Here is a 27119-nt window from a genome sequence, read left to right as displayed (position 1 = left end):
ATCCCACACAACACCCAGTATACCTCAGTCTGTAGTCGCCCTTCATTTTCTTCATATTAACTACATCATATTGTCACTTATTAAAGAGAGAGTAGGCACATGCTCTGTTCACAAAATATAGCTCCTCTTCAAGAAATCCCTGCAGGGTGCTGTTGAAATTGCTGTTCATGTAACACCTAAATATCTAGCACTTAACTTAGAGGCATGTAGCACCACTTGAAATCTCTCCACTGTCATTTAGTTTGAAGAATATTTGCCATACAAGGGTTCTTGCTTTGAGGAAACAGCCCCTACTCATTTCTAAATGAAATAATTTAAGGATCTTAAATGGAAAATGGACCTATATGCAATACTGCCAAAATTCTCATTTCTTGGATGATAATGACCAAGAGATCTCAAATTGTTGAGCTGCGACAAGGCTGACCTCAGAATGCTTAGGACAAAACCAAGGGCATTTGTGCTACTGAAGGGCCACTGGGACAATCATTGGTCCTGCCCCAGAGCTCCCATGCATGCCCTTGCTTTTTGCTCACTATTTTATTCTCTTGTCTATTTCCTTTTCTTCATTCTCCTTTCATTTCTCTCTTTCACCTCTTCCTGGAAGACTTTGCACGGGTAATGGACAGAGGCAGGCCTTAGAGTCAGAGAGGTTGCATCTGAGACCAACTCTAGCACCAACCTCAGTGACCTGAAATAAGTAAGTTAACATTTCATTCTCTTCACCTAAATAAAGGGGTGACATCTAGCTTATGATGTTGTCACAATAATATGAATTAATAAGTATAAAGCTCCTAAACAGATAGAAAGTGGCAAACAAAAGTAGCCATTATATTATTTTGATTGCTATTATGCAATCAAAAATGATGCTATTATGATAATTATTATTATGAGGTAGGATTAGATTCTTGCAACAGCTGTTTTTGACCTCCATTCTGAGAGTCTTTACCAGGCTACAGTATCCATCTCTAGCCACTGTGGGTGTTGGCTGCTCTAGACTCACACCACCTTCCTCAAGAGATGCTTGGCAACTTATGTCCCCAATTGGCAACTTATGTCCCCAATGTCACCATTCCTTTAAAGCTTTCTTCTGAGAAGACTCCCTTAATAGATCACGTACAGAAGAATTCCCCTGTTGGGATTCGCTTCTGAGACACTAACCTAAGAAAATTATTATTACAAATACATCTTAGGCCTTTCTAGTAACCAGAGATACTTCAAGCACTCAGCTGAAGACAATGCTAATCTCTTCTGGATCAAAATTGCCCCCTTTACAATTCTAATTCTGGCATGACAGTGTGAGAATCTCAGTAGTATCACTTTTCAGCAAAACTGGTGAAAATTAAGTTTAAAACAGTCACTTAAAGTCTCTGAAAAATAGCCTATGTGCATACAGCAAATGAGGAAACATTTATTCAAGAAAGTGTACTAAAACTCCATAAATCTGTGAGAGTCTGGTATTTTAACCAAAACCCACAACCTCCCTCCTAATTCCCAGTTCAGTATGATGACAACTTCACTCTACACTAGTGTCCGAGGCATTCGAACCGAACCAGAGCGACTCCATGTTGAGTAAGGGCTAGGAAAAATGAGGCTGGAACTTGCTGGGCTACATTCCCAGAAAGGTACTCCTACCCTCTAGATGTTAATGGTCAAGGGAACAGATTGATAATGTTTGCTAAGCAGAGCCAGATTTAGAAGTGTCCTGATATCCTGATATCGAGAACAGATGTATTCCTAATTTTACTTTAGAGATAATAATATTGATTCTCGCAAAATATAGTAACTAAGAAAATTAATCCTTTATCAAAAACCTTTGTAGCAGAGCACATCTCCCCATATATAAACAAGTATTGTACCTAGGGTGGATGCATTCCTCCTTTCACTTTTGAGAACACCCTACTCTGTCTGTGGAGTAGCTGTACTTTCACCACCTTACTTTCATAGTACACTTGCTTTTGCTTTGCACTGTGGACTCGCCCTAAATTCTTTCTTGTGCAAGATCCAAGAACCCTCTCTTGGGGTCTTGATTGAGACACCTTTCCTGCAACACTGGTATAGCCAAGAACACGAGGTTCTGTCTCCCATCTGGAGAGTTACATTCCTGGGAGAAGTGGGACATCCACATTTTCCTGACTGCCCCCAGTTACTTGTTGCTGAGGGCAGTTACTTTTGGTTGCTGGCAAATGCAACCAAAAGAGGGGAGCTCCATTCTCCCACTTAGCTGCCACTCATGGAATCAAGGCTGCACATTGGGCACAGGGCCACTTAGAACACTAGGGTCCCCACTGTCCTTGCCATGATGCCTGGGGCAAAGGTTCTATGCCAAGAGAGACAAGCCAAGGACATCTGCATCCACTGAACACTTAGTTCTTTAAACTGAGTGTCACTCACAGAGAGATGCACAATTGTCCCTCCCTCAGCACAAGGTGTAGGTCAGATATTTCACCTTGGGAGAAGCAGACCATAGAACAGAGAGCTTGAAATCTCTCCCCAAAGAAACTGACTTTGTGACAGCATGCAAAATTCAAGCCTAAGAGTGTTCTCAGAAACAGTGTAAGTTGGTGAAAGGCAATTGGGAAAAGAATGATGAGCAAATGTATTGGAGGTACAGGCTAAACTGTAAGCCCACTAGTTGCCAGAGAAAAGTGAGGAAAGTCTTGGAAGACCCCTTCTAGAGTCTGAATAAACCTCAAACACTAAACAGAGGAACCATCCCTTCAAAGAAGATTAATTTGATTGGATTTGTGTGTGAAGCAACTTATGCCCCACAGCATTATTGCAAGCAATAGAGCAATCAAGCAGCAATTAGTGGAGCTTCACAAATGTATGTCCTCAGGTAACCAGGTATGGTGCTTTGGCATACTAAGCACTTATGAATTAAAGGAAAATGGAAGACCTTAGAAGTTGCCTCAGAACCAGACTTCCTAACTTTCTCTTGTTATCCCCTCACCGCTTCCTCCAGTGCAGGCAGGGAGGGTCTCTCTGAAAGTTCCCTTATCTGAAAGAAAAATTTCTTTAAACACATATGCAATTTTCTTAAGACCCACTCCCTAGGAATCTCATCAAATAACCAGAAAAAATTAACCACTGAAGAGAAGAAAAAAGTCTTTGCCACAAGGCCCAGAAGGCTTCTGGTTTCTTCTACTGAGGACAACTCCAAAAAATTACATGGGAGATATCTACATATTATATGGTAACTCTATGTTCAAAATTTTGAGAAATTGCTATTCTATTTTCCAAAGTGGATGCACCATTTTATAATCCCCCCTGCAATGAATAAGGGTTCTTTCTCCATATCTTCACTGAGACTTGTCATTGTCTTTTTATTTGAATCATCCTAATGAGTCTGAAGTAGTGTCTGGTTATGAGATTTTTTTTTTAAACATTTATTTTTGGTTTGGGGGTACATGTGAAAGTTTGTTACACAGGTCAACTCATGTCATGGGGGTTTGTTGTACCAATTATTTCATCAACCAAGTATTAATCCCAGTATCCAATAGTTATCTTTTTTGTTCCTCTCCCTCCACTCTCCACTCACCCTCCACTCTCAAGTAGACCCCACTCTCTGCTGTTTCCTTCTTTGTGTCCATAAGTTCTCATCACTTAGCTCCCACTTATAAGTGAAAACATGTGGTATTTGGTTTTCTGTTCCTGCATTGGTTTGCTAAGGATAATGGCCTCCAGCTCCATCCATGTTCCTGAAAAGGACATGATCTTGTTCTTTTTATGGCTACATAGTATTCCATGGTGTATATGTACCACATTTTCTTTATCCAATCTGTCATTCATTTGCATTTCCCTAATGATTAATGAGGTTGAGTGTCTTTCCATGTGCCTATTGCCATTTATATATCTGTTTTGGGAAAAATATCTATTCAAATCCTTTGCCCACTTCCCCCCAATATTTTTGTATGGTAATAAAATTTACCATCTTAACCATTTCAAAATGTACTTTAGTGGTATAAAATGTACTCACAATGTTGAGTACATTTGACTCACAATGTTGTGCAACCATCTCAACCATCCATCTCCATAAATCTTTTTACTTTATAAAACTGAAACTCTATACTCATTAATTAATAAGTCCCTGTTCCCCTATCTCTGCAGTCCCTGGCATCTCCCATTCTATTTTGGGACTCTATAATTTTGACTATGCTAAACACCTCACATAAGTGGAATCCTACATTATTTTTCTCTTTGTGACTAACTTCACTTAGCATAACATCCTCAAGATTCATCTGTAATATAGCATATTTCAGAATTTTCTTTTTAGGCTGAACAATATTCCATTATATGTATCCCATTTTGCTTTTCCATTTATTTATCAGTAGACATTTGTGTTGCTTCTATGTTTTAGCTGTTGTGAATAATGCTGTTTTGAACATGGGTATACAAATATCTCTTTGAGACCATACTTTCAGTTCTTTCAGGGATATACCCAGTAGTGGAAGTGTTGGATCACACAATAATTCTATTTGTAATTTGTTTAGGAACTGCCATACTGTTATCCACAGTGGCTTTACCACTTTACATTCCCACCAAGAATGCACATGGGTTCCAATTTCTCCACATCCTTGTCAATGTAATTGCCTTACGGGTTCATCTTGCCCACTGCCTAGAAAAGCCAATGCACTGAGAAGAGCAGGTTTCTGCCAGAAAGAAAGAGTTTAATAATCTCAGGACCAACCAAGTGGAAGAATGGGAGATAATTCTCAAATCCTTCTACCCAAAATCTCAGAGGCGAGGTTTTTGAGGATAATTTGGTGGACAGGGAGCTGGAGAATGGGTGTTGCTGATTGGTTGGGAATGAAATTATAGGAGTGTCCAAATTGGCCTTCATGTGTTGAGTCAGTTTCTGGGTGGGGGGTCACAGGATCAGTTGGGCCAGTTCTTTGGTATTAGTCATGGGTCTAGATGACATCTGCTGGTCTGCCCAAATGCAAAAGTCTAAAAATTACCTCAAAGACCAACAAGAAATACAGAATTTTAGATCAATATACCTGATGAACATTGATGCAAAAATCCTCAATAAAATACTGGCAAACTAAATCCAGCAGCACATCAAAAAGCTTATCCACCACGATCAAGTTCGTTTCATCCCCAGGATGCAAGGCTGGTTCAACATATGCAAATCAACAAATGTAATCCATAATATAAACAGAACCAAGGTTTTAATAATAGTGATGTTATCTATAGGAGCAAGTGGGGAAGATACAAATCTGACCTCTGGAACCGTGGTTGGTTATTGTTTATGGCTACATCTTAGCAGAATTCCGGCCTCTCCCATAATTCTAATTTTGTTGCCTTTCATTAGTTTTACAAAGGCGGTTTCAGTCTCAAACAATGAAGGGGTAGTTTTGAGAAGGGCTATTATCATCCCCACTTTAAGGTTAAACTACAAACTAATTCCTCCCATAGTTAGCTTGGCCTATGCTCCAGAATGGGCAAGGGTAGTTGTTAGCTTGTGAAGTTAGAAGCAAATTGCTGTCAGCTGTATCAGATTTTTCTCATTGTCATAATTTTTGCAAAGGTGGCTTCTCTACTACTTGTAATTTTTTGGTTTTTTCAATAGTAGTTGTCCCAATGGGTATGATGTGTTATCTCACTGCAGTTTTGATGTGCATTTCCCTAATGATTGGGTGATGTTGAGCATCTTTTTATGTGTTTGTTTACTAGCCATTTGTATAAATTATTTGGAGCAATGTCTATTTGTGTCCTTTCCCCTTTTTTAAAATCAGTTTGTTTTTCTGTTTTTGAGATTCAGGAGTTCTCTACATACTGGGTATTAATCCCTTAACAGATAGATGGTTTGCAAATAGTTTCTCTCATTCTGTGAGGTGCTTTTTAAACTCTATTGATAGTGTCTTTTTGGTGCACAAAACTATTTACTTTTCATATTGTTCCATTTGTCTACTTATTCTTTTGTTGCCTGTGCCATTGGTGTCATATCTAAGAAACCATTGCCAAATACAATGTCTTGAAGTTTTTACCCTATGTCTTCTTTTTTAATGTTTTATTCTTATACTTTAAGTTCTAGGGTACATGGGCACAATGTGCAGGTTTGTTACATATGTACACCTGTGCCATGTTGGTGTGCTGCACCCATTAACTCATCATTTACATTAGGTATATCTCCTAATGCTATCCCTCCCCACTCCCCCTACCCCATGACAGGCCCCAGTGTGTGATGTTCCCCATCCTGTGTCCAAGTGTTCTCACTGTTCAATTCCCACCTATGAGTGAGAACATGTGGTGTTTGGTTTTTTGTCCTTGCTATAGTTTGCTGAGAATGATGGTTTCCAGTTTCATCCATGTCCCTACAAAGGACATGAACTCATCCTTTTTTATGGCTGCATAGTATTCCATGGTGTATATGTGCCACATTTTCTTAATCCAGTCTATCATTGATGGTACCCTATGTCTTCTTAATGGTGGCATTATTTTAGGTCTTACATTTACTTCTTTGATTCATTTTGAGTTAATTTTTGTATATGGTGCTAGCTAAGAGTCCAACTTCATTCTTTTGTATGTGGCTATCCAATTTTATCAGCGCCATTTGTTGAAAAGACTGTCCATTCCACATTGAATGGTCTTAACATCCTTGTCGAAAATCCTTTGATTGTATGTGTGAGAGTTTATTTCTGAACCCTTTATTCTATTCCATTAGTCTGTCTGTCTGTCTTTATGCCAGTGCTACACTGTTTTGATTATTATAGATTTATAGTAAGGTACAAAATCAGAAAGCATGAGTTCTTCAGCTTTGTTCTTCCTTTGAAAGATTATTTATGCTATTTGGGTTCCCTTGCTAGTTCATATAAATTTGAGGATGATTTTTTTCTATTACTGCAAAAAAAATCTTTGGGATTTAGATAGAGATTGAATTGAATCTGTTGATTTCTTTTGGTAGTATTGACATCTTAACAATATTATGTCTTCCAATCCATGAACATCAGATATGTTTCCATTTATCTCTTCTTTAATTTCTTTTGGCAATGCTTTGTAGTTTTCATAAGCATTTTACTCTTTCGATGCTATTTTCAATGGAATTGCTTTTGTAATTTCCTTTGCAGATTGCTCATTGTTATGATGTAGAAATGCACCTCCTCATTTTTGTGTAATTTTGTATTCTGCTACTTAACAATAGAAATTATTTATTAATGCTAACAGTTTTTTGTGACATTGTTAGTTTTTTTCATATATAAGATCTTATAATTAAAGAGCAGAGAAATTTTTACCTTATTCTTTTCCAATTTGATTTTTAAAATTTCATTTTCTTGACTAATTCCTCTGGCTAGAACTTCAAGTACAATGTAAAATACAACTGGTGAAAATGTGCGTCCTTGTTTTGGCGCTGATCTTTGAGGAAAAGCTTTCATTCTTTCACTATTGAATATCATGTTCACTGTGGGTTTCTATTTATGGCTTTTATTATATGGGAATTTCCTTCTATTCCAAGTGTGCCAACAGTTCTTATCATAAAAGCATGTTAAACTTTGTCAAATGCTTTTTCTCCATTAATTGAGATGATCTTATGAATTTTTTCCTTTAGTTTGTTGATGTTGTATATTACATTGATCAGTGTTCTTATGTTGAAATATCCTTGCAGCAGAAATAAACTCTACTTGGTCATGATGTATAATCTTTGTAATATGCTGCAGAATTCAGTTTGCTACTATTTTGTTGAAGATATTTGCATCAATGTTAATAATTAATTAATATTGGTCTGTAGGTTTTTTTTTCTTCTTGTAGCATCTCTGGCTTTGGTATCAAGGTAACTGAAACTCATAGAATGAGTTTCAAATTATTCATTTTTCCTATTCGATTTTGTAGAAAAGTTTCAGAAGTTTTTTTTGTGTGTTGTTCAAGTCCTCTATTTTCTTTGTCTAGTCATTCTATCCATTTTTGAGAGTGGCATATTGGAGTATTCAATTATTATTGTAGAATTGTCTACTTTTCCCTTCAGTTCAATTAGCTTTTGCTTTGTAAATTTTGATAGTCTGCCATTATGTGTGTAAATATTTATAATGGTTATATCTTCCAGCTATATTGAATATTTTATTAATATATAATATCTTCCTTTGTCTTTTGTCAAATTTTTACTTGTTTGTCTCATATTATATGGCTACCCCTACTATCTTTTTGTTATAGTTTGCACGGATCATCTTTTTCCATCTTTCACTTTCAATCTACTTTTGTCTTTAGATCTAAAATGAGTCTCTTATAGACAGCATGTATTTGGATTCTGTTTGTTAACCCATTCTGCCAATCTCAATATTTTGACTGGAAGTATATTCTACTTACCTTTAAAGTAATTACTAACTAGGAAGAACTTAATTCTGTCATTTTGCTGTTGGGTTTCTATATGGCTGATAGCTTGCTTTTTCTTCATTTTCTGCATTATGGTGTTCTGTGTTTCATTGTTTTTTTTTGCAGCAAAACATTAAATTCCCTTATAGTTTACTTTTGTATATATTTTATAGCTATATTTTTGTGATCACCATGGGAGTTATATTTAACTTCATCAAATTAGAATACTAAGTTGAAATTAAGGTAGCATAATTCAATAATATACAAATCTCTGTTCCTTTAACAGTTCCATCCTTGCCCATTTTTATTGTGATGTCACAAAATTACCACTTTATACATTGCATAACCCAAACATAAACTAATGATTTTTTAAAAATATATTAGTCTCTTGTATCACATAGACAACAGAATATGAGGTTACAAACCAAAACTACAATTTGCTAGCTTTTAGTCTTACAGGAAAAGTTTTTGTTGACTTTTTTTCCTTCCAATGGGCCATATTTTCCTGTTTCTTTGTATGCCTTGTAATTGTGTTGTTGTTGTTGTTGAAAACTGAATATTTGAATTTAATAATGTGGTCACTCGGGAAATAAAATTATTTTCCTTCCCTAAGATTTGTTGGGTTTTGATATTGATTTTGTTTTTGTGTTCTTGAAGGCTGTTTCTGTGCCAAGAATCAGCCTAAGGCATAAAATTAAGGTCCTTCAGGTTTTTACTAAGCATGCCCCTTTCCCTGGGCATGTTTGGTACCTTTTTAATTTCTCATTTTCCCTATATATACAGTTGCTTTTGAATCTTCCAGCCATTAATGTCTGGCTCTCAAAAGGGAAGAAAAAAATGAAACAGGGGAAAAGGGCACTGGATCCTTAAAGCACCTGCAATTCACTTCTGTTAGAAGTAGAGGGGCTAGAAACAATTGTGGGAGATGTAATACCAATGGCCACCTGAGTCTTTGTCTGCACCTCTGTCTTCAGAAGGACCAATCAGGGACCAGAGCACAGATGCCCAACATTTGGAGGGCAGGGTTCTTCTTGCCCACCTTGGCTCTCACCAGCTGTGTGTAAACTGCTCCTGGAACAAATTAACAGCTACCTGCCATGGAGGAAGAGGGGTAGGAATAGGGGTGGTGTAACTGCTACTGTGCTAAGAATTGAAATAACTAAAATTAACAGCAATTTGTTGTCCAAGCCTTCCCCTGAAAGCCACAAGCCTTCAATAGACTACAGAGTTTCAAAATAGATTAGCACAATTGTTGCCTAGGTGAGACAAAGATGCTTCCTACTCTGCTTCCCCTCTCTGTGGTTGGGAACTTCCCAGAACCTTCTTCCTTTGTCCATTTGTCCATTTTTTTAGTTGAGTTATTTGACTTTTTATTTTTGAACTGTGCTTTTGTATTAGGCTATTCTTGTGTTCCTATAAAGATAATATTCGAGACTGGGTAATTTATAGAGAAAACAGGTTTAATTGGCTCACAGTTCTGCAGATTATACAAGCATGGCACCACCATCTGCTCAGCTTCTGGTGAGAGCCTCAGGGAACTTTTTCTCACGGTAGAAAGGAAAGTGGGAGCAAGCATGTCATGTGGTAAGAGCAGGAGCAAGAAAGCAATAGGGGAGGTGCCATGTGCTTTTAAACAACCAGATCTCATGAGAACTCACCCACTACCATGAGGACAACACCAAGACATTCATGAGCGATCCACTCCATAACCCGAACACCCCCCACCAGGACCTACCTCCAACATTGGGAATCACATTTCAAAATGACATTTGGAGGGGACAAACATCCAAACTATATCAATTTTTATACATTCTGGATACAATTCCCTTATCAGATATGTGATTTGCAAATATTTTCTACCATTCTGTGGCCTGTCTTCTCCCTTAACATTCAACTTTTAACTAATGTTGTCCCTCTCTTTCTACTTACAAAGACCAAGAAAGAATACCACATTTGTACAAATGTATGGATGCAAGAGCTCAGAAGGAATGGCAGAAATACAAAGCAAATAAATGAGACTTGGCATATGAGTGAAAATCATGTCATCCTCAATGCTAAAACAAATCTTAACTTGCAACATAGCAACATATGTCTACTGTGCCATATTCTATTCCTAAAGTCCAGCATTTCTGAACACAAATCAGAATCTGCCTTCCAAAACCAATCAACTAAGAATTCCTACAGTGTGAACATCTCCAGCAGAGAGGACTAATGTTGTTTAAAATATTTGTGTTCGTAGCTTTAAACTTACAAAAGGCTTAGGAAGCAGTTACCACACATCCCCACACACCTAGGCATACAAAATAAAAAAGCATTTATTGCTCTGGCAGCGAAGATGGCCGAATAGGAACAGCTCCAGTCGACAGCTCCCAGCGTGAGCGAAGCAGAAGACGGGTAATTTCTGCATTTCCATCTGAGGTACAGGGTTCATCTCACTAGGGAGTGCCAGACAGTGGGCACAGGACAGTGGGTGCAGTGCACCGTGCGCGAGCCAAAGCAGGACGAGGCATTGCCTCACTCAGGAAGCGCAAGGGGTCAGGGAGTTCCCTTTCCTAGTCAAAGAAAGGAGTGCCAGACGGCACCTGGAAAATCGGGTCACTCCCACCCCAATACTGCGCTTTTCCGACGGGCTTAAAAAACGGCACACCAGGAGATTATATCCCGCACCTGGCTCGGAGGGTCCTACGCTCACGTAGTCTCGCTGACTGCTAGCACAGCAGTCTGAGATCAAACTGCAAGGCAGCAGCGAGGCTGGGGGAGGGGCGCCCGCCATTGCCCGGGCTTGCTTAGGTAAACAAAGCAGCCCGGAAGCTCGAACTGGGTGGAGCCCACCACAGCTCAAGGAGGCCTGCCTGCCTCTGTAGGCTCCACCTCTGGGGGCAGGGCACAGACAAACAAAAAGACAGCAGTAACCTCTGCAGACTTAATTGTCCCTGTCTGACAGCTTTGAAGAGAGCAGTGGTTCTCCTAGCACGCAGCTGGAGATCTGAGAACGGGCAGACTGCCTCCTTAAGTGGGTCCCTGACCCCTGACCCCCGAGCAGCCTAACTGGGAGGGACCCCCCAGTAGGGGCAGACTGACACCTCACAGGGCTGGGTACTCCTCTGAGACAAAACTTCCAGAGGAACGAGCAGCCAGCAGCATTCGCGGTTCACGAAAATCCACTCTTCTGCAGCCACCGCTGCTGGTACCCAGGCAAACAGGGTCTGGAGTGGACCTCTAGCAAACTCCAACAGACCTGCAGCTGAGGGTCCTGTCTGTTAGAAGGAAAACTAACAAACAGAAAGGACATCCACACCAAAAACCCATCTGTACATCACCATCATCAAAGACCAAAAGTAGATAAAACCACAAAGATGGGGAAAAAACAGAGCAGAAAAACTGGAAACTCTAAAAAGCAGAGCGCCTCTCCTCCTCCAAAGGAACGCAGCTCCTCACCAGCAACGGAACAAAGCTGGACGGAGAATGACTTTGACGAGTTGAGAGAAGAAGGCCTCAGACGATCAAACTACTCTGAGCTACAGGAGGAAATTCAAACCAAAGGCAAAGAAGTTGAAAACTTTGAAAAAAATTTAGACGAATGTATAACTAGAATAACCAACACAGACAAGTGCTTAAAGGAGCTGATGGAGCTGAAAGCCAAGGCTTGAGAACTACGTGAAGAATGCAGAAGCCTCAGGCGCTGATGCGATCAACTGGAAGAAAGGGTATCAGTGATGGAAGATGAAATGAATGAAATGAAGCAAGAACGAAAGTTTAGAGAAAAAAGAATAAAAAGAAATGAACAAAGCCTCCACGAAATATGGGACTATATGAAAAGACCAAATCTACGTCCGATTGGTGTAACTGAAAGTGACGGGGAGAATGGAAGCAAGTTGGAAAACACTCTGCAGGATACTATCCAGGAGAACTTCCCCAATCTAGCAAGGCAGGCCAACGTTCAGATTCAGGAAATACAGAGAATGCCACAAAGATACTCCTCGAGAAGAGCAACTCCAGGACACATAATTGTCAGATTCACCAAAGTTGAAATGAAGGAAAAAATGTTAAGGGCAGCCAGAGAGAAAGGTCGGGTTACCCACAAAGGGAAGCCCATCAGACTAACAGCGGATCTCTCAGCAGAAACTCTACAAGCCAGAAGAGAGTGGGGGCCAATATTCAACATTCTTCAAGAAAAGAATTTTCAACCCAGAATTTCATATCCAGCCAAGCTAAGCTTCATAAGTGAAGGAGAAATAAAATCCTTTACAGACAAGCAAATGCTGAGAGATTTTGTCACCACCAGGCCTGCCCTAAAAGAGCTCCTGAAGGAAGCACTAAACGTGGAAAGGAACAACCGGTACCAGCCACTGCAAAATCATGCCAAATTGTAAAGACCATCGAGGCTAGGAAGAAACTGCATCAACTAACAAGCAAAATAACCAGCTAACATCATAATGACAGGATCAAATTCACACATAACAATATTAGCTTTAAATGTAAATGCACTAAATGCTCCAATTAAAAGACACAGACTGGCAAATTGGATAAAGAGTCAAGACCCATCATTGTGCTGTATTCAGGAAACCCATCTCACGTGCAGAGACACACATAGGCTCAAAATAAAAGGATGGAGGAAGATCTACCAAGCAAATGGAAAACAAAGAAAGGCAGGGGTTGCAATCCTAGTCTCTGATAAAACAGACTTTAAACCAACAAAGATCAAAAGAGACAAAGAAGGCCATTACATAATGGTAAAGGGATCAATTCAACAAGAAGAGCTAACTATCCTAAATATATATGCACCCAATACAGGAGCACCCAGATTCATAAAGCAAGTCCTGAGTGACCTACAAAGAGACTTAGACTCCCACACAATAATAATGGGAGACTTTAACACACCACTGTCAACATTAGACAGATCAATGAGACAGAAAGTTAACAAGGATACCCAGGAATTGAACTCAGCTCTGCACCAAGCGGACCTAATAGACATCTACAGAACTCTCCATCCCAAATCAACAGAATATACATTTTTTTCAGCACCACACCACACCTATTCCAAAATTGACCACATACTTGGAAGTAAAGCTCTCCTCAGCAAATGTAAAAGAACAGAAATTATAACAAACTGTCTCTCAGACCGCAGTGCAATGAAACTAGAACTCAGGATTAATAAACTCACTCAAAACCGCTCAACTACATGGAAACTGAACAACCTGCTCCTGAATGACTACTGGGTACATAACAAAATGAAGGCAGAGATAAAGATGTTCTTTGAAACCAACGAGAACAAAGACACAATGTACCAGAATCTCTGGGACACATTCAAAGCAGTGTGTAGAGGGAAATTTATAGCACTAAATGCCCACAAGAGAAAGCAGGAAAGATCCAAAATAGACACCCTAACATCACAATTAAAAGAACTAGAAAAGCAAGAGCAAACACATTCAAAAGCTAGCAGAAGGCAAGAAATAACTAATATCATAGCAGAACTGAAGGAAATAGAGACACAAAAATCCCTTCAAAAAATTAATGAATCCAAGAGCTGGTTTTTTTAAAGGATAACAAAATTGATAGACCGCTAGCAAGACTAATAAAGAACAAAAGAGAGAAGAATCAAATAGGCGCAATAAAAAATGATAAAGGGGATATCACCACTGATCCCACAGAAATACAAACTACCATCAGAGAATACTACAAACAACTCTATGCAAATAAACTAGAAAATCTAGGAGAGGATAAATTCCTCAACACATACACCCTCCCAAGACTAAACCAGGAAGAAGCTGAATCTCTGAATAGACCAATAACAGGCTCTGAAATTGTGGCAATAATCAATAGCTTACCAACCAAAAAGAGTCCAGGACCAGATGGATTCACAGCCGAATTCTACCAGAGGTTCAAGGAGGAACTGGTACCATTCCTTCTGAAACTATTCCAATCAATAGAAAAAGAGGGAATCCTCCCGAACTCATTTTATGAGGCCAGAATCATCCTGATACCAAAGCCAGGCAGAGACACAACCAAAAAAGAGAATTTTAGACCAATATCCTTGATGAACATTGATGCAAAAATCCTCAATAAAATACTGGCAAACCGAATCCAGCAACATATCAAAAAGCTTATCCACCATGATCAAGTGGGCTTCATCCCTGGGATGCAAGGCTGGTTCAAGAAACGCAAATCAATAGATATAATCCAGCATATAAACAGAACCAAAGACAAAAACCACATGATTATCTCAATAGATGCAGAAAAGGCCTTTGACAAAATTCAACAACCCTTCATGCTAAAAACTCTCAATAAATTAGGTATTGATGGGACGTATCTCAAAATAATAAGAGCTATCTATGACAAACCCACAGCCAATGTCATACTGAATGGGCAAAAACTGGAAGCATTCCCTTTGAAAACTGGCACAAGACAGGGATGCCCTCTCTCACCACTCCTATTCAACATAGTGTTGGAAGTTCTGGCCTGGGCACTTAGGCAGGAGAAGGAAATAAAGGGTATTCAATTAAGAAGAGAAGTCAAATTGTCCCTGTTTGCAGATGACATGATTGTATATCTAGAAAACCCCATTATCTCAGCCCAAAATCTCCTTAAGCTGATAAGCAACTTCAGCAAAGTCTCAGGATACAAAATCAATGTACAAAAATCACAAGCATTCTTATACACCAATAACAGACAAACAGAGAGCCAAATCATGAGGGAACTCTCATTCACAATTGCTTCAAACAGAATAAAATATCTAGGAATCCAACCTACAAGGGACATGAAGGACCTCTTAAGGGACAACTACAAACCACTGCTCAATGAAATAAAAGAGGATACAAAGAAATGGAAGAACATTCCATGCTCATGGGTAGGAAGAATCAATATTATGAAAATGGCCATACTGCCCAGGGTAATTTATAGATTCAGTGCCATCTCCATCAAGCTACCAATGACTTTCTTCACAGAACTGGAAAAAACTACTTTAAAGTTCATATGGAACCAAAAAAGAGCCTGCATCACCAAGTCAGTCCTAAGCCAAAAGAACAAAGCTGGAGGCATCAGGCTACCTGACTTCAAACTATACTACAAGGCTACAGTAACCAAAACAGCATAGTACTGGTACCAAAACAGAGATATAGATCAATGGAACAGAACAGAGACCTCAGAAATAACGCCGCATATCTACAACTATGTGATCTTTGACAAACCTGAGAAAAACAAGCAATGGGGAAAGGATTCCCTATTTAATAAATGGTGCTGGGAAAACTGGCTAGCCATATGTAGAAAGCTGAAACTGGATCCCTTCCTTACACCTTATACAAAAAATGAATTCGAGATGGATTAAAGACTTAAACATTAGACCTAAAACCATAAAAATCCTAGAAGAAAACCTAGGCATTACCATTCAGGACATAGGCATGGGCAACGACTTCATGTCTAAAACACCAAAAGCAATGGCAACAAAAGCCAAAATTGACAAATGGGATCTAATTAAACTAAAGAGCTTCTGCACAGCAAAAGAAACTACCATCAGAGTGAACAGGCAGCCTACCAAATGGGAGAAAATTTTCACAACCTACTCATCTGACAAAGTGCTAATATCTAGAATTCACAATGAACTCAAACAAATTTACAAGAAAAAAACAAACAACCCTATCAAAAAGTGGGCGAAGGATATGAATAGACACTTCTCAAAAGAAGACATTTATGCAGCCAAAAAACACATGAAAAAATGCTCACCATCACTGGCCATCAGAGAAATGCAAATCAAAACCACAATGAGATACCATCTCACACCAGTTAGAATGGCAATCATTAAAAAGTCGGGAAACAACAGGTGCTGGAGAGGATGTGGAGAAATAGGAACACTTTTACACTGTTGGTGGGACTGTAAACTAGTTCAACCATGGTGGAAGTCAGTATGGCAATTCCTCAGGGATCTAGAATTAGAAATACCATTTGACCCAGCCATCCCATTACTGGGTATATACCCAAAGGACTATAAATCATGCTGCTATAAAGACACATGCACACGTATGTTTATCGCGGCACTATTCACAATGGCAAAGACTTGGAACCAACCCAAATGTCCAACAATGATAGACTGGATTAAGAAAATGTGGCACATATACACCATGGAATAGTATGCAGCCATAAAAAATGATGAGTTCATGTCCTTTGTAGGGACATGGATGAAATTGGAAATCATCATTCTCAGTAAACTATCGCAAGGACAAAAAACCAAACACCGCATGTTCTCACTGATAGGTGGGAATTGAACAATAAGAACACATGGACACAGGAAGGGGAACATCACACTCTGGGGACTGTTGTGGGGTGGGGGGAGGGGGGAGGGATAGCATTAGGAGATATACCTAATGCTAAATGACGAGTTAATGGGTGCAGCACACCAGCATGGCACATGTATACACATGTAACTAACCTGCACATTGTGCACATGTACCCTAGAACTTACAGTATAATAATAATTAAAAAAAAAAAAAGAAAGAAACAGAAAGTAGAATAGGGATTGATGGTATGGAAGACAGAAGAAAGGGAAATTTTTGTTAAATAGCATAGCGTTTCAGTTTTACAAGATGAAAAGAGTTCTGGATATGGATATTGGTAATGGTGGCATAACCTTATGAGTGTACTCAATATCACTGAAATGTACACTTAAAAATGGTTAAGATGGTAAATTGTATGTTATATGTATTTACCACAGTTAAAAAATTGGATTAAAAATCCTTGGAATATAGTAGATGCAGGTTCAAATCCTGCCTTCAGCATTTATTAGCTGAATTGACGCTAATAAAGTTACTTAATCTGAAAAAAAAAAAGCATTTATTTCATGTTAATTAACAGTTTATTGACCGCCCACTATCCCAAGGTACCATGTTAGGCTTTGGAGTACCAAAGCGGGGAAAAGACATACTCAAAAAATTTAGAGTCTAGTTAAGAAGCTTGCCTCAATTTCCTAATCACCTTTCTTCCATCAATCAAGGAAAGCATCTAGTAACTAATCACTCACTTCTCTAACCATACACATATATGTAGAAAAATGTATGGATTAGTCGTCCTTGTTTGAAAACAGTAGGTTCAGGAGGTTGCCATTGTTTGAATGTTTGTTCCCCCAAAACTCATATTAAAATTTGATCTCTAATGTTTGAGGTGGGGTCTAATGGGAGGTGTTTGGTACATGGAGATGATTCCCTCATAAAGAGATTAACGCCTTCCTTGCTGTTGGGGAGGTAAATGAGTTCTCACTCTTACTAGTTCCTGCAAGAGCCAATTGTTATAAACAACCTAGCACCTCCCTCCCCTCTCTCTTGCCTACTCTCTCACCATCTAATTTCTATATTCTGACTCCCCTTCACCTCTGCCATGAATGAAAGTAGCCTGAAGCCCTTACCAGAAGCTGAGCAGATGCTGGCACTATGCTTCCAGTAGAGCCTGCAGAACTGTGAGTTAAAGAAACTCATGTTACCCAGCCTCCGGTGTTCCTTTATCAAAAAACAAATGGACTAAAACAAGGGCCTTAGAGACAAACTAATCAAAGCCTCTCATTTTAAAGATGAAAATTATAAATACAAAGCAGGTAAGTGCTTATTTGAGATTGTTATTACAGCTAATACTAATATGAGACTTATTATGTTCCCAGAACTGCCTTAACCACATTATATATTCGATCCTTACCACAATCTGTTCCTCAAGCAGCAAACTAAGGCACAGAGAAACTGAGTAACTTGACAAAGACCAAACAGTTCATAAGGACAAAGCCAAGATTTGAACCCAGTAGTTTTGCTTCAGAATCCAAGTTATGTTTAGGTAGCTATTTCTAAAGACAGGCATGAATTTTTGACACATGTTCATACACTGGCCTGTTATTTGATACTAATCATCATGGTTGTTTCCAGCATCTCCAAACCTAATATCTCATGATATTATGATACTTAAAAGTCACAAAACACACAAGTTGAAAAGAGTAGTGTGATTGCCAACGTGGATGAGGATGCTACCAGGAGGAGGAAATGAAGACATCCAAAGTCGCGACAAATATATTTATAATAAGCTAACTTTGGCAAATATTGCCACTGGTATATTATTCTTTTGTCATCCCTAATCACCCCCATGTACTCCCTCCTATCTCCAAACCCTGATCTTCTATATGTGTTTTCAATCAAGTAAGAACAAGTTAAGCTGTAAAACCTAAAGTGGATGGAGTTGGGGTTAAATCCTGGGATGACTGGAATATCCAAGATAGAGAAAACCTGTGTTTCAGAAGTCTCAGACCTCATTTCATTTCATACATTCACTCATCAATGAATAAATATTTATTCTGTGCCCACTTGGTAAAAAGCACAGACCCAGTTACTGGAAATACACCAGTCCATGTGATGAATTTGGCCTTTTCCCTCCTCACACACACAGTGTCGCAGCATTCCTCCAGAGGAGGTAAGAGATCTGCAGTTAAGCAAGTGTCATCTTCCAACCTCGTGGACCTCTGAATGGTGCCTGAGCTGCAGGAGGTTTAACAGAGTGACTCAGCAAGGCGAGGGACTGCTAATAGATTATTAGTCACTCTTAGGTATACAGGCCTTGGGGTAAGAAAATGTTTAGAAATGGCTATAATACATTATTCGAGTGATTTGTATGAACTACAAACTAGTTTATAAGTAAAAATTGTTCGCTTTGTTATTGTATTTTGTTAGAGTGCACATATCCTTTTCGTCCTTGGGGACCCTGAATAGCAAAATATTATATCTGCTTATTGAATTGATAAACTAAGTAATTCCAGAAATTTTGGAAATTGAGTTCACTCAAAGACAAATATGAAACTGCAAAATTTCCACCACCCATATATCTATTTTCATCTTTTAGTATGAGTCCCCACTTCTTTCCTTGTAATCAAGCTACCATAACTTTCCCACCTATACTGAGGTCTTTGTCAGCCACCAAAATCTGTTCTGCTTACTAAAACAACAGGCTTCCTCTGAAGCCCTAAGTTCTTTAATTCACTCAGCATGATGTTATTTCTAAAAATGTTTTTCCCACTTTAACCCAATCTCTCCTTTATCAAGATAATAACTAATTAATTACCATTGTCCCTCAATTTTGTAATGAGGTAAAAAAAAAACATTATTTTCATACCCTTTATCATAACATAGCCAGGCTACATTCAGCTATTACGAAGCACATTTGAGTTATAGGTGTAAGTCTATATATCTTGTATATAGCTTGTGTTAGGGGATTTTACTGGACCCCCATATTTGCTCACATATCTGGCTACATATTTACCTACATATTTTACATTTTAAAAACTTCAAGCTTCTTATGAGCAAGTGTCCTATTGCCTTTATATGCTCCAGAAACAGAAATTTGATGGAGACAAAGAATTGGATAAAAAGAAGGATGCAGAGATAAGTTAGCAGAAAAAAAAGCAGATAATTGGAAGGTGTGTTTGCATTTAGGTGTATAAGATTCAGGGACAAGGCCAATGAGACTGGTGTTTTTAAACAGACTGAAAGTCTGGTTAGGTACAGTCTATCGATTCATCATATCCAACTCTCACATCCTTCTTAGAAATCTGCAGGGGCCGGGTGCAGTGGCTCACACCTGTAAATCCCAGCACTTTGGGAGGCAGACGCAGGTGGATCACAAGGTCAGGAGTTCAAAACCAGCCTGGCCAAGATGGTGAAACCCCATCTCCACTAAAAATACAAAAATTAGCTGGACACAGTGGCAGGTGCCTGTAATCCCAGCTACTTAGGAGGCTGAGGCAGGAGAATTGCTTGAACCCAAGCTTCAGAGGTTGCAGTGAGCCAAGATCGTGCCACTGCCCTCCAGCTTGGGCGACAGAGTGAGACTCCATCTCAAAAAAAAAAAAAAAAAAAAGAAAAAGGAAAGAAATCTGCAGGACTGTACGCTACAAGAGAGCAAAGGCCACATAAACCACACAGACTCATGTATCTCCCAAAACTCCTACAATGCTTTTCACATCGTAGGCATAGAATAAATATTTGTTGGATAGTAAATGAATAAATGAAACAAAATGAATTCTGAGAATTCTGAAACATCTTCTTATATAGTCCATGATAGATATAAAAAACACATTGAAAAAAGAAGCTCCTATCTAGACTATTAATGGCTTGCCCCAGGTCTCATGGCCAAAAGAGCCACCAGTTGAATCCAAGAGAAGACCCCATGTCCAGTGCTCTTTCTGGCATACATCTTTTCCTTTCTAGCTCTATAAAATTCTGAATCTTGTTCATTTATAACTTATTTTGAGTTTTTGCAAATTCTTAATAAGCCACAGACATACATCAGCTCCTACTCTTAGAGAATCAGTTTGAGAATGAAATCTAGTGTTCTATATGTATTATAATTAACAGATGGCTTTATATTAGGCTGAGAACGTGAAAGAAAAACCCTACAGCTGCTGAGAAAAAAAAGGGAAAATCAAGGTCTAGCTAGTGTCAGACCTGAGTTACTCCAAACCCAAGAAATGGATGCATCCAGTATGAGGAACCTCAGAAGCCAGCTGCTTTCACAGCACCAAGAAACCTCTGGCCCAGATTTCAACAGAGTTCAGGGAACACAGATTGAATCCTCCCAGGGATCCCTGCAAATATCTCAGTCACTAGCAGAACTCATGAGGGCTTTTTTTAGACCACTTCAAGGAGCAGAGGAGCACCAGTTCTGCTTTAATTGTGGACTTTCAGCCTGGCTTTCTTACAAATATTTTCTTGGAAGTCATTTCCTTTTTACAGATAGGAAAAGGACAAGAGTCAATAACTGCCTAGCTGCTCCATGGTGGATTCCCATACGTGACCCAGATGACAGCATATATTCTTTCTTTAAATGGGATGCATGGGAAATTTTCAAAGAAGTTTTTGGACAACTTCCCAGAAGACAGATCAACTGAGGATGTCAGGCATCCTGCTGCAGAATTGGTGTTTTTCCTAGGAGAAAGGTCTGGAAGGTCACCGTCATAGCACTTGTTTGATAAGGAAGGGGCATAGTATAGTTGAGGCAGAGTTGGCAGTCAGCACAGTGGGTAGTGATCAATTCTGTGTGAATTGATCCCCAATCATAGTCCCAATTTGAAATAGTCACAACTGGTTACCCTGTGTTCTTGCAGTCTGTGTTCTTATTCAGCCAGTCTTGCACAATTGCAGTTTGAATTTCTAGATCAAGCTACCTTAATCTGAACACATGGGCAATATCCAACTCACCCCATCTTCAGAATTCTCACCACTGAGCTCATTCTCCAGGGTCATTCTCAGAATTTGTCCCAGGCCCAAAGAAAACTCATTTTAAATCTCTGCAACATGTCAGAAAAACACGATGAACTGCTTAACCAAAAATAAATAACTAAACATTCGTCATCAACAACAATGTGCTCAATCATACACAGCTGAACCACTGCGATTCTGGCAAACTTCCTGAGAATGCAATTTTTTTTTTTTTTTTTTTTTTGAGACAGAGTCTCGCTCTGTTGCCCAGGCTGGAGTGTAGTGGCACGATCTCTGCTCACTGCAAGCTCCAGCTCCCGGGTTCATGCCATTCTCCTGCCTCAGCCTCCCAAGTAGCTGGGACTACAGGTGCCCGCCGCCACACCCGGCTAATTTTTTGTATATTTTTTAGTAGAGACGGGGTTTCACCATGTTAGCCAGGATGGTCTTGATCTCCTGACCTCGTGATCCGCCTGCCTTGGCCCCTCAAAGTGCTGGGATTACAGGCATGAGCCACGGCGCCCAGCCAAGAATGCAAAATTATGGGTAGCCTTGATTCACAGACTTTGGTTCTTTTCTTCTGATCTGACACTTCATTAGAACAAACTCGATCCACGATGCTGAGACAAAATTTAAACACCATGGCCGGGCATGGTGGCTCACGCCTATAATCGCAGCACTTTGGGAGGCTGAGGCAGGTGGATTGCTTGGGCTTAGGAGTTCGAGACCACCCTGGCCAACACGGCAAAACCCTGTCTCTACCAAAAATACAAAAATTAGCCAGGTGTGGTGGCAAGCGCCTGTGATCCCAGCTACCCGGGAGGCTGAGGTGGCAGGATCACTGGAGACCAGGAAGTTGAGGCTGCAGTGGGCCATGATTGTGCCACTACGCACTAGCCTGGGTGACAGAGCAAGATGCCATCTCAAAAAAAAAAAAAAAAAGTTAAAAATAAAATGTATATCATTAAAGAAACATTTTAATTTAGAACCTTGAAGGTAAACTTCCTCAGAACTCTGTTCAGTGTGATTCTCCCTCAGTCCTGCACCAACCTCAACTCCCCTGTAGGAGGCTGTGTTCTCTCTGGTTATGCCTTCCCCACCAGAGTACAGTATCTTTAAGAAGAGGAATTACTATATTTATCTTGGTATTCTCCCTCATCTCTGTCAGGTCCTCAGTGCTTTTTTTATGTGTTATAGGCATTCAATGTTTACTTAATAGATATAAATTCAATGTTTAATACATTTATTTCTTTAAAGAAATAGAAGATTTTCATTCTCATAAAGTATTTTTCAAATATTGACTCGAAATAAACTTTAGTGTTGGATAAGATTGTCTTCCATTTATCATAACAATTTTCTCAAGAATCAGAGAAAACCAAACTCTTATCAAGGTGGCCAACATGGAGCATAGCTTAATGTTGATGACACTGAGAGATTTTCTTTAAATTTTGGTTGTTTTTCAGGGAATCAGCCCAGAAGACACCTGCCAAACCCAGGAGTTAGGTGGTTATTTCATGTGGGTCATGGAATTCAACCACCAGAAGACCAGGTTATAGTGATTGTTTCATTTTCTATTACTTGTGACTTTGCTTGTGTCACTGGATAGAGGAAATGGCCACACTTACTGTTCATTCTCATCCCCTTTATCACCTGAGTGTAAAGACCCTATTGAGATGTTGTAGAAACAGAATATTTTCATATTGGCTTCTTCACCAGATCCTCAGCTTGCCAAAAAGAGCCACGAGGCTGGATTGGTGATTTTAAGATAAAGTTCAGGGCCAATAAGGCAAAGGTAAAGGATGTAGTCCTTCTAAATCCTGCTCCTGTTTCAAAAGTTTAAGTTCCCTTCTCTCCATAATGCATTTTCTGACTACTTCCACCCATGTTATTCAATCTTCATTTCCTTTGAGCAGAAGATGCCCTTGATTGTTTTCCGTGTTCATCTAAGTTGTGGGCTGCTGGGGTCAGGGACCAAGTTTTATGCTTCTTTGGTATCACCCATGATGTCTAGCACACTGCTAGGCACAAAATAAGTGCTGTGAAACAAAAATGGAATCTCTGGACCCCAAACTCACTAAGCCAAAAGAAAAGCTAAGCTTGGGAACTGAGTCACTAAAAAAACTGCTTTCTGTTATTGGAAAAAACTACTTTAAAGTTCATATGGAACCAAAAAAGAGCCTGCATTCCTAAGCCAAAAGAACAAAGCTGGAGGCATCATGCTACCTGACTTCAAACTATACTACAAGGCTACAGTAACCAAAACAGCATGGTACTGGTACCAAAACAGAGATATACACCAATGGAACAGAACACAGCCCTCAGAAATAATGCCGCATATCTACAACCATCTGATCTTTGATAAACTTGACAAAAACAAGAAATGGGGGGAAACAATTCCCTATTTCATAAATGGTGCTGGGAAAACTGGCTAGCCATATGTAGAAAGCTGAAACTGGATCCCTTCCTTGCACATTATACAAAAATTAACTCAAGATGGATTGAAGACTTAAATGTTAGACCTAAAACCACAAAAACCCTAGAAGAAAACCTAGGCAATACCATTCAGGACATAGGCATGGGCAAGGACTTCATGTCTAAAACACCAAAAGCAATGGCAACAAAAGCCAAAATTGACAAATGGGATCTAATTAAACTAAAGAGCTTCTGCACAGCAAAAGAAACTACCATCAGAGTGAACAGGCAACCTACAGATTGGCAGAAAATTTTTGCAATCTACTCATCTGACAAAGGGCTAATATCCAGAATCTACAATGAACTCAAATTTACAAGAAAAAAACAAACAACCCCATCAAAAAGTGGGCAAAGGATATGAACAGACACTTCTCAAAAGAAGACATTTATGCAGCCAAAAGACACATGAAAAAATGCTCATCATCACTGGCCATCAGAGAAATGCAAATCAAAACCACAGTGAGATACCATCTCACACCAGTTAGAATGGCGCTCATTAAAAAGTCAGGAAACAACAGGTGCTGGAGAGGATGTGGAGAAACAGGAACACTTATACACTGTTGGTGGGATTGTAAACTAGTTCAACCATTGTGGAAGTCAGTGTGGCGATTCCTCAAGGATCTAGAACTAGAAATACCATTTGACCCAGCCATCCCATTACTGGGTATACACCCAAAGGATTATAAATCATGCCTCTATAAAGACACATGCACACATATGTTTACTGTGGCACTATTCACAGTAGCAAAGACTTGGAACCAACCCAAATGTCCAACAATGATAGACTGGATTAACAAAATGTGGCACATATACACCATGGAATACTATGCAGCCATAAAAAAGGATGAGTTCATGTCCTTTGTAGGGACATGGATGAAGCTGGAAACCATCATTCTCAGCAAACTATAGCAAGGACAAAAAACCAAACACCGCATGTTCTCACTCATAGGTGGGACTTGAACAATGAGAACACATGGACACAGGAAGGGGGACATCACACACAGGGGCCTGTTGTGGGGTGGGGGGAGGGGGAAGGGACAGCATTTGGAGATATACCTAATGTTAAATGACAAGTTACTGGGTGCAGCACACCAACATGGCACATGTATACATATATAACTAACCTGCACGTTGTGCACATGTACCCTGAAACTTAAAGTATAATAAATTAAAAATAAAAAAATAAAAAAAAAACTGCCTTCTGTTGTTACCAGGTAGCTGCAACAACAGAAGGCCACATATCTCCCCAGACAGCCTCCCTCACAAATTGCTTACAGTGAAATGCCTTGTGGGTCCCTAAATCCTTCAGAATGCATATTCTTCCTATAAATGAGCCCTAAAACACAGTTCTGTTGAATCTCACTCTGACAATAACAGCTCATCTTCATATGTATGGTATAAGGACAAGACTGGAAATCATCCCTCTGCCCACCCCAAGACAAATTCATAATTGACTTTCCCCCTATTTTCACATTTATCTTATGTAAAATGTAGATTTACTGAGCATGAGAGGAACACATAATCACTATTCCTCTACCCACTCTTCACACGCAAAATGTGAATTCACTGGGCACTAATCAAAGCCTCACAAGAATGTAACTTCTTCCCTCATTGCCTACCTTCCCATTTCCCTTTTTTTTCTTTCTTTTCTCCTTCCCCTCCTGCTGACTCTTTCCCCTTTAAATACTGAAGTCCTCAAAAATTCTCTTTGCAAAAGGCACAGATCACAGATGTTCCTGTATTTGTGCTTTCTCCTGGGGAATGTCCTTAACCTTGGCAAAATAAACCTCTAAAATGATTGAGACCTGCCTGTCATTTTTTTGGTGCTTAAAATCCATGACGGAATTTTTAACCACTATTTTAGACTTGGGTAAATCTGGCTGTGAAAGTAGTGACAGAGTCTTTTAGAATTTTCTTCTACCAAAAATAATTAATCAGAAAGTCCCTGAGAGAATTTCAGATACTCCTGTAAGGATCAAACCTAAATTTAAATTAGACTTGTAGATCTGTGCATGCCCAGTGTCTCACACATATAAACTCAATAAAAATTTATTGAATGACCAAGTGAAGAAATGTTCTTTCAGCTTTTCCTTCAAGACTCAGAAAAAAGATATCTGCAATTCCAGAATGGACTGAGTGAACAAGAAAAGAACAGATCAGTGACACAAAGACTGCCTTCTTTTTCCCTTTCAGGGTGACTCAAATTGTAGTCCTCATCTGAACAGTCTGAGACACAACTCTTGCCTCATATTAACTCGATATTGTATTTGCTATACTCCCATTTACACAAACTGCTCAGATGCCCCAAATGCTGAGTCTGTTCGTCTTCATTCTAAAAAGAGGAATCTGGGAGATGCCGGTACAAACTTGTTTTTTCTTTCTTTTTTTAAATGGAGATGTGATCACCATAGCAACTAAAAGATATAAATCTTGCCTAATTGAATCAGTGTGCTCAAGATAATAGCCAGGGCAGAGACTGAGTTAAAACTGGGGTGAGAGTGAGAGTGGGGAAATGGATGACGATGATAAAAATATTTATGTCCCTAGAATTTCTGGGTTTGGATTAATTCTGTTTCGTAAGGAATACTGTTGGCCTTCAAATGCAGTGCCACTTGGGAGAGAAGCAAGAGCGCAGTAGTTGAGGTGTCTCCGCAGTTGATTCGCAGTGAAAGGCAGGTTATGAGTACAGGGACAGCCCCTCGGCCATGTGGTCCCCTCCTTATCCTGAGGATAAGGACATTTGAGAGAAGCCAATGGTATTGGAGGGCCAGAATCGAACTTAAGCCGCTTAGTAACTGTAAACCCTCCCTCACAGGGGCTGGGCCCTACAACCTTTCTAAGCAGGGTAAAGAAAGGTAAGGGGACTTCCTTTTCGAAGAGGAGGTTCCCGCGTGCTGCACCCGACCTTTCCCTCAGGGCCTAACACGCGTTATATAAATGCTAAGTTACTCAGGGGCGCACACGTGAGAAGGCTGGGGCCCGACACACGCGGTGTACTGCCGAAGTCACCGGTGTGGCGCGCCTGGGGGACACACCGAAGCCCCTTTCCCTCCCGCCTCTGGAAAGCAGTCCCCGCTCTTTCCAGCTGCTCCGCGGGGCGTGTGGCTGTGCGCTGCCTCCTGCGGA

This window comes from Pongo abelii, chromosome 1 (assembly GCF_028885655.2).
Source record: "Pongo abelii isolate AG06213 chromosome 1, NHGRI_mPonAbe1-v2.0_pri, whole genome shotgun sequence".
NCBI classification, from domain to species: Eukaryota; Metazoa; Chordata; class Mammalia; order Primates; family Hominidae; genus Pongo; species Pongo abelii.
The sequence above is the reverse complement of the archived record's forward strand: the minus strand, read 5'-3'. Positions refer to the sequence as shown.